Genomic DNA, 9,728 nt, shown 5'->3' on the forward strand with positions numbered 1-9,728 from the left:
GCTATTACGTCAGTCACTTCAAAGGGCACAAAGTTAGGGGAAGTACAAACAGGGGTCATTTGGCCTGCGGGGGGGGGGGATTGAAGAGAGTCACTAGAGTTGGGCCACAGAAGGAGGAAAGAGGGAAGGAAAGAGAGAGAGTAGAGAGAAGGAAAGAAGGAAGGAAAGAGGGACAGAAAGAGAAGGAAAGAAGGAAGAAAAGAAGAAAGGAAAGAGGGTATAAAAAGAGAGAAGGAGAGAGGGGGGAAAGGAAAGGAGGCGGGAAAGAAAGAGAGAGAAGGGAAGAAGGAGTGAAACAGGGAAAGGAGAGAAGGAAAGGAGGGAATGGAAGAGAGGAAAGGAGGAAAAGAGGAAGGAAGGAAGGAAGAGAAAGGAAAGAGAGAAAGAAAAGGAGGGAAAGAAGAGGAAAGGAGGGAAAGATGGCAAAGAGATGGAGGAGGGAGGGAGGCTCTCCCCCCATCAAGCCCCTGCCACCCCTGTGGATCCCTTACTTACCACTTCGGCGCGGGCCCAGGGGACCCAGCTGCGGGGCCTGCCCCCGGCCCCAGCGCTTCTGCACGGGCCTGGGGGACCCGGCTGTGTGGCTCTCCAGGCTTCCCTCGGCCCCAGTGCTCCTGCGCGGGCCTGGGAGACCCAGCTACGGGGATTTCCGGGCTTCCCCCGGGCCCAGCGCTCCTGCGTGGGCCTGGGAGACCTGGCAGCAGGGCTGTTCTGGCCTCCCCCAGGCCCCAGTGTGTGGTGCTGGTGCGCTCCGGCACACTCCGGGCCCAAAAGACCCCTGGTATGATCTAAATGTTCTATTTTTTTATTCTGAAAAACACTTGTTTTATTGTACCAGATGTGAACCTTGGAACTATTGTTGTTATTCATTATTATTTGTTGTTACTGTTTTTGAAAAATAATAAAATTGTAAAAGAAATTAAAATAAATACAGTTAAAATTTAAAACAATTGAAACGTTGAAACACAGCCACAATTCATACAAGTCAACGGGGAGTTTCCCTGGCATATTATTTGGGTTGGTAGGTGGGTGACAACAACCTCAGGGAGGTCATATAGGGATGCTCGCTGCCTCAGCCAAAAGCCTGGCGGAACAGCTCCGTCTTGCAGGCCCTGCGGAATTGAAGAAGATCCTGCAGGGCCCTAATCTCAACAGGGAGCATGTTCCACCAGACAGGGGCCAGGGCAGAAAAAGCCCTCGCCCTGGACGAGGCAAGATGGGCGTCCCTCGGACCAGGAACAACCAGGAGATGTTGGTCCATAGAGTGTAACGCTCTTTGGGTCGTATATGGAAAGAGGCGGTCCCTCAGATATGTGGGTCCCAGGCAGTATAAGGCTTTAAAAATTATTACCAACACCTTGCAGCGAATCCAGAAGTCAACTGGCAACCAGTGCAGTTGGCGGAGCACCTGCTGGATGTGAGGCATTGCTGGACAGGCACTGATGTCTGCAGGTGCGCTGCTGCAATTTGCACCAGCTGTAATTTCTGGGCCAGCCTCAAGGGTAAGCCTGCGTAGAGCAAGTCTGGAAGTGACCATTGCATGGATCACTGTAGCTAAGTCCTGGGGGGGGGGGGGTGTGAGAGGTCTCAGCAACTTTATCTGCCTAAGATGGAAGAATGCAGATCTGGCAACTGCAGTAACCTGGGCCTCCATAGAGAGAAAGGCATCCACTGTTACTGCCAGGCTCCTCACTTTCTGAGTCAGTGCCAAAGGCGCCCCTTCCAGCATACCCACATCTATCCCCCTCCCCCCGACCCAGGTACAAGACCTCCATCTTCGATGGATTAAGCTTCAACCGGCTCTGCCGCAAAGCCACAGCAGTAGCTACTTGATTTAGTTGGCAGCGTGACAAGCATTCATTTATGTTAAAAGCACTAAGTGGAGAAAAACCGGCAACTCATTACGTGTAGGCACTATGGGTAAATGCTAAGATTTTTTTTTTTTTGCTGTCAAGTTGCAGCCAATTTATGTTGACCCCGTAGAGCAGGGGTGTCAAACATGAAGCTCAGGGGATGGATCAGGCCCCCGGAGGGCTTCTATCAGGCCCACAGTGGAACTGGCTGTCTTCTGCTGCTGCTTCCATTTCTTCCACTCCTGCATCATCGTAGGTTTGCAGCTTACAGATACACACCTGAACAGCATACTCAAGATTGCAACAGCGCAGACATTTTGATGCAATAATTCAGAGCAAGAGGTGTCAGTTATCAGACACTGTTAAATAAACAAAATATTCCAAGAGTCCTAATGTTTTAAGCATGTTTTTATTTTAAGTAAAAAAAACCCTTTGTGTTTGTGTCCTTTATAAAGTTTATATCTCCGCTACCTGGCATTACACACATGGCCCGGCCCAACAAGGTCTAATTTATGTCAGATCCGGCCCTCATAACAAATGAGTTCGACATCCCTGCCGTAGAGTTTTCAAGGCAAGAGACGTTTGCCATTGCCTGCCTCTGTGAAGCAACCCTGGTATTGCTTGGTGGTCTCCCATCCAAATACCAAATACCAATACCTGTTTAGCTTCTGAGATCAGATGACATCTTGCTGGTTTGGGCTATCCAGGTCAGGGCAGTGTTAAGATACTACATAATTAACCAGTGATATTTAGCAATAAGTTAGACTGCAAGGTGCGAACAATATCAGTATTGTTTATTTTCTTTCAGGACGGCTGTGCAGTGATCATTTCAGTGTGGCCAGCCCAGGACAGAAAAACAGAATTTTGTTGTGGGCATTTCTGGAATTTTTTGAAAGGGCAGTGGGTACCATCACAAAATGGCTACCCAGTAAATCTGCTGTTTTAATGTTGTTTCACTCTAGATCTTGTGATAATATTGTAAGTTTTAAATTTTATTTCAAAATAAACATTTACTTACACTGTAGATGCACACCTACTTGGGAGTAAGTTCCATTGAATTCACTGGGGCCGACTCCTGACTAAGCATGCCTCGGATCCAGTTGTTAGTTTAACTGCTACATAAGTTACACAGTGGATGAAAGGCATATAATCTGTATTTCCTTACTAAGGTGAGGATTCCTCTAGTGGCATGTGTCCAAACAAGTCCTACTTACATAACTTCTTCTTGTGGTTTAGAGAAACAGGGAGTGGCTGGGATGTCTCTGTACTGTAAAGACCCCTTAGGCATCTATGTTTCAAAACTAACCTGGCATCCACACAATCCATGAATAAATAAATAAATTTACAGAATAATCTGAATCATGTTTACCCAGAAGCCAGCCTTGTTGGCTACACGTGGATTTACTTCTCACTTAGCAAGCTTTCTCCTGCCAACCTAGCAGTTCGAAAGCAAAAAATTGCAAGTAGATAAATAGGTACCACTTCGGTGGGAAGGTAACAGCGTTCTGTGCGCCTTGGTGTTTAGTCATACCGGCCACATGACCACGGAAACGTCTTCGGACAGCGCTGGCTCTTCGGCTTTGAAACGGAGATGAGCACCGCAACCCTAGAGTCGGATTCGACTGGCTTTCGAGCAAGGGAGCCTTTACCTTTAAGCAAGCTTTAGATTGTGGCCTCGGTCATAGCCCAATTAAAACTGAGGGGTTCTCAACCAGAATAAATAGTCTGAATGTAGAAACAAAATGCTGGTCACAACAATAAAGTGTCTACTTCCTTCTATAGAAGTCTGTTGGAATCACTGGCTGCTAGAGTTGAAACTTAAAACAAAATGGGAACAAAAGTGGTCACCACCCCAGCGTCTGTGGGATCATCATGGAGTTGGTCATCTTTGTACAAATGAAGCAGCCTCAATCACAATAGCAGAAGGCTATTGGTATTATTGGTCTGCAACCGATAGGCAGTACAGCAGAACAAACATGTCTCTTATACAATATGCTTCTCTACACAATCCATTCTGGTACTGTGACCAATGTTCCCTCTAAGCTGTAGAGCCCTGTGAGCAAAAATTCTACTTTGTGAGCTACCGGCATTAAAGTTGTGAGCAGGTGATTTGGCTACTGCATAAATTAGTGTGTTCTGGAGCCATCCTTCCTGAGCTGAGACAAAAATGTGTGAGCCGGAGGCTAAAAAACTGTGAGCTAGCTCACACTAACTCAGCTTAGAGGGAACACTGGAGTCCACTGTTTTCTCCAGAGGGACTGATCTCTGCTACCTGAAGAGCATTTGTATGTGTGAGTTATCTGTAGCCGTCACCTGGAGAGTGGTAACCATTGTTACCCATTCTCCTCTCCCCTATGAGGTATGTTATGCAACTGAAAATTCCAACTGCCTTGCGGTTCACAAAAGACAGATTAATGAATGTGCTTTTTAAAACTGTGCGTGCTGCTGGGGAGACGGATTGAGTGTGTGTGTGTGGAAAAAATGGGCTTTTCCCCCTTCATGAAACTGCTTTATACTAAATTGGTCCATCAAAATCAGTATTGTGTACTCTCTATGATCTCACGTTGACGGCTTTTACATCACCTTCTACCTGATCATTTTAACTGGAGTTGCTGAAGACTGAACCTTGGACCTTGTGCATGCAAGGCAAATGCTTTACCATGGAGGCAGAGCCCCTCCAATTAGAAGGATTTCAGGCATGCCGGTAAGTGCCTATGAAGGGTAAGGGTAAGGGAAATGAACAGGGACAAAAATGGTGGCCATGGGATGAGCGTGTGTTTGTTTATTTAGAAATTTGTACCATAGTTTTCTTTACGGATCACATTCTGTGCAGTATCTGCTTGCTGGGTGGATACAGCATTTTATTTAACTAGTCTCACAAGGAATTTGAATGGCTTACTATAAATAAAATATGATGTTGCAAATAAAATGTTTCAGTTATGTATTAACATTTGAAACCACAGGGCTTTTAAAACTGAACTATAATGGTTTCGCTTATGCATTTTGAGCCTGTGTAGCAAAAACATTTTAAAAAGTGTTCTCCTTCTGCCCCATCTGTGCACTCAACTTATATGAACTGCAGTCTGTGTCTTTTAATTATTACTTGCTCTGAAACTATAGTAGGCTAGACATTAAATGATTAGTTCTGTTCAAAGTATTAGCACCATATGTAATTTGTTAGGGAATTTAATTGGTGACAGGCTGGAAGGAAAAACTCTTGCTATCCTCAGGACCATGTCATCACAGCAATACCCATCAACATTTCACATATGCTTTAAAGAAAGTAGGGTATCACAAAAAGAAGAAAAACTCATCAGCCAGCACTTCTTGCTCTCAGTGTACTTTAGAAGGAGGCATAAGGAAAAAGAAAGTTCCCCTCAGTAGGTCATAATGACAGGTCACATGTTGCAGATGAAAGACAGGAATCTATGCGATATCCATACTCACTGTATAAAAGTGCAAAGAAAAGTATTTAACCCCAACGGCAATGGTAACAGAAGAGCTACCTGCTCAAACAAAAACCTCAGGGAATAAATACATGCACATCCTAACAAGGTGAACAACAACCTCTAAAGGAGGTGCTCAGGAAAAATTCTAGATAGCATTTTATCCTGCAGGCATGCAAATGATACTACTGCTGGGGACCTGAGCCACGCCAGCAGATATTTTGTTTAGTCGTGACTTGCCCAATAATTGCATGTAGGAAAGATGGCACATAGTTCTTTCACATTTTCCAGCCTTCCTACTTAAGGTTATTCTGTGGCAGCATGTTACTTGTGCATTTTGTTTTGGGGAGAAGGTATATATCGGATTCTGTGATGTTATCATGCCATTGCTTCTGTCTACTGCCAGTTCATTGGATCTTTCCAAACCTGGGTACTAGGGGGGTATTTTAGCACATATCATCATGATTGGTGGGTGATAGAAGGGTTGCCAATAATACTATGGATATATTGGTAGGTACTGCTGCCTCTTTTTTATTGATTTATTTTGCTTTATAGTTTTTGCTGAAGGGCATATTATGAATATGACTGCTTCAGTGGTGTAATGGCTGCCTGATATAGCACAACCATAGGATCTGCTAGCCAGGATCAGCTGTCAGATGTCTGTGCAGTTCAGTCTCCGAATTCTCAGTATTCACAAAATTGAAGTCTAGTAACACCTTAAAGACCAACAAAATGTGTTTGGATGGTTTGTTTGTACAGTTACAGTAAATTCAATAGAGTGTACACCTGAAAGCTAGCCACAAAGAAGAACCTGGCAGTGCTTTCTACTGAAACGAAGGCAAGCCAACGAACAACATAGTAGTAAAAAACTAAAATCTTGTCCACAAAGCAAAGTATTGTGTAGTGGGCTAGCCGCATGGAAGACCCGCTGAGGCACGCATGATACCCTGCACGCATTACTGGTACACAACAAAGCCAAAGACAAACGGCTGGCTGGCCAACTATATACACACCTGGGGATACACCCCTAGGTCCCATTGGTGGGTTTAAATCTCCCACCACGGTCCCATTGGTTCCCCAGTGGAGGGAGCAGGAGCCTAGGCTCCATTGTTCTTCCAGAGTCAAGCTCTGGGGTATTCGCTGGCCCCCAGTGGCGGTCAGTGGACACAACAGCCTCTCACCCAAAGGAAAAATGAGGGTTTTGTACCACCCTGTGTGACAGCACATATGATGGACATCACATAGGAATGAATTCAGTCCATGATGTCTCCTTTGCCTCAAAAGGCAGCAGCTGTTTTCTTCCCTGAAAGACTACACAAGCCTATTGGGGACAAATAAACAAAGAGCAATGAGGGTGTGGTCACTGAAGTGAAAGAGAAACCTTACTCTGTTCCACCTGAAAGCTACATGGTATTTTGCTCCTTCTTCTGTGAGCACCTTAGTCAAGTATAATGACTCCAGTTTGGTGAGAGCCAGTTTGGTGTAGTGGTTAAGTGCACAGACTCTTATCTGGGAGAACCGGGTTTGATTCCCCACTCCTCCACTTGCACCAGGCTGGATGACCTTGGGCAAGCCGTAGTTCTGATAAGAGCTGTTCTTGAAAAAGAGCAGTTTCTGTCAAGAGCTCTCTCAGCCCCACCTACCTCACAGGGTGTCTGTTGTGGGGAGGGGAGGGAAAGGAGTTTGTAAGCCACTCTGAGACTCCTTTGGGTAGTGAAGGGCGGGGTATACATCCAATTTCTTCTCTTCCATATTCTGTGAAAACGCAGTCCTTTCTATCCATAGTCCTAGACAGTTACACAGTGTGTGGCTCTTAGGAAGTAACCACACCTTCAAGTGAATAGCATGGCAAAAGATAAAATGTTGCATTATCTCAGTTTCTGGGGCCCATTTTTTAAGCCAGTTGAACTGTGGGAGACCAGTTACTTATATGAGTCTGAAACTTGGAAGGCAGAGACTGCAAAGACCTGTACAGAAAAATCTTTGATAGCCGTAGTTATTCTAACTGGAGCCATAATGACAGCAAAGGAACCAAAGGAGTTTTGTTGACTGAAGACAATACTCTTCAAATGTTTTAAAGCTGGATTTAATGGTGTGATTTTTAAAACATCTTTTACTTTTGTGGATTTATGCTATACACCTCCTTCATTGACAGTTAAATGCCATGCTGAATCATACAAAAGTCCAACTAATCCAACTTTAAAAAATAAATATATGACAATGGATACTGATTGTAAAGCACCCCCACCATAACCCACCAGGTTTGATGGTATACACCAGTGATGGCGAACCTTTTAGAGACCGAGTGCCCAAACTGTGACCCAAAACCCATTTATTTATCACAAAGTGCCAACACGGCAATTTAGCCTGAATACTGAGGTTTTACTTTAGAAAACACAACTCATACATTAACTTAAGATGATCCAAACAAAGTAAGGAAAGCAATCCCCAATGCTTTCATTTACTTAAAATTATTTGGCAGAGAATTCAACACTTTAGTGATGGTCTGGGCCTGGCTGGGACGATGACACATGTGCCCACAGAGAGGGCTCTGAGTGCCACCTCTGGCACCCGTGCCATAGGTTCGCCACCACTGGTATACACTAACAATATCTCCATGGTATACCTGCATGGAAATTGTCACTAAAATTGTGCAGTTATATTAATGGCTGATATTTGAAATTGGACAATTTAGAGAGCAGTCCTAAACAGGACTACTTGGAATCCTCCTGAAGACTGCTCAGTGTGGCTTACTCTCTGGAAGAGGTTGTTAGGATTGCATTGTTAGGCTGCAGTCCTAGAATACTTTTCTGGCAGTAAGCCCCATTGGTCAGCCTTGGTAGGTTCCTCAGTAGAGTTGTTTAAAACTACTGCCTTAACGGCTGACATGAAGACTGTGGAGTTATGAGTTGTGCAGCACAATCTTATACTTTTTTTTGCCATCACGTTGCAACAAACTTACAGCAACCCCATAGGGGTTCAGAGGTGGTTTGCCATTATCTCCTTTTGCATAGCAACCCTGGTATTCCTTGGTGGTCTCCCATCCTAATACTGACTAAGGCTGACCCGGCTTAGCTTCCAAGATCAGGCAATTTTGGCCTATCCTGGTTAGGGCAATATTATGCATACCTCCTCAGAAATGTCCCATGATGTTCAAATGTGCATAGGACTGCAACACCACTGACCTGTACTAAACAAAGGTTCTTGTTCCCTCTGTGACTTGCTTATTTTTTATTTATTTATTTTTAAATTTATTATCAAATTTATACCCCGCCCTCCCCGCAAAGCAGGCTCAGGGCAGCGTCCAACACGACATATAAACAGCTTAAAAACAGAATTATTAAAAACACTATAAATCAACAAGCATAAAGTGCTGGCGGCAATTAAAAGTCACTTAAATGACATGTTTTCAATGGATTTCCACTTCCCAATGTTCTAAGGTGTTTTTCTGCTCGTAGTTTCCTTAAGGCAACAACTCGATGGTAGTTCATGGGCCAGGTGCTGCAACAGTCGGGCGATCTAATGATGGTCCAACGGTGGCGGCCCCTAATTGAATGCCTGGCGGCTTATTTCTGAGTTGCTTATTTCCAAGTCAATGTGCATAAAGATGGCAGCTTGAACAAACTAAACTTTATGAATGTCTGAGATAAGTTCCACTGAATTAAATTAAATTGTTCCAAGATAACTGCATGTAGGACTTCAGTTTAAACTGGAAAAGGGCAGCTTGTGATATAAGGAAGATCTGGTCTAGCAGGCAATGTGTTAGAGTTAAAATTATAGAAAGTTTTATCCAGCAGTATTAGGAGAGGAGAGGCGATATATAGGGTACACTGCAAAGTAGTAGGTTTGCTAGTCTGTTACAGGGAGAAAATGCATCTTGCGAAACTTCAGCATATTTATTGTGGTATAAACTTTTGTGGATTAGATCCCATTTCATTAGCTGCATGAATATATTGTCTGTTGGATATGTACAGGGATATATAGAAAAAAATTGTTAACAGTGGGGCAAAAAATAATGAAATATGAGAGATGGAATCTAAAATTTCTATGCAAAACTTACATTTGAAAGAGCAGACTGATCATTTACAACAGCTGTAATTGTTGATAACAAATATATATATATACTAGGAATAAGGCCCGTTGTGGAAATAAATACAACGAAATCTAGAAAGAGGCTCTGGGAGAGTGCTCTGGATTTGGGCAAACAGTGTCAATTTGCTGTGGCGACCTCAGTAGGGTATAATGACAGAGTCCACTGTTTTCTCCAGAGGAACTGATCTCTGCTACCTGAAGAACAGTTGTAATTTCGAGTGATCTCTAGCCCTCACCTGGAGATTGGCAACAATTGTTACCCAGAACAAAATGGCTGGTTTGGAGGGTGAAGTCTATGGCATTCTACCTGTCTGAGGTCCCACCCCTCTGCAAACCC

Source organism: Gekko japonicus, unplaced genomic scaffold (genome assembly GCF_001447785.1).
Source record: "Gekko japonicus isolate JY-2015 unplaced genomic scaffold, Gekko_japonicus_V1.1 scaffold863, whole genome shotgun sequence".
NCBI lineage: Eukaryota > Metazoa > Chordata > Lepidosauria > Squamata > Gekkonidae > Gekko > Gekko japonicus.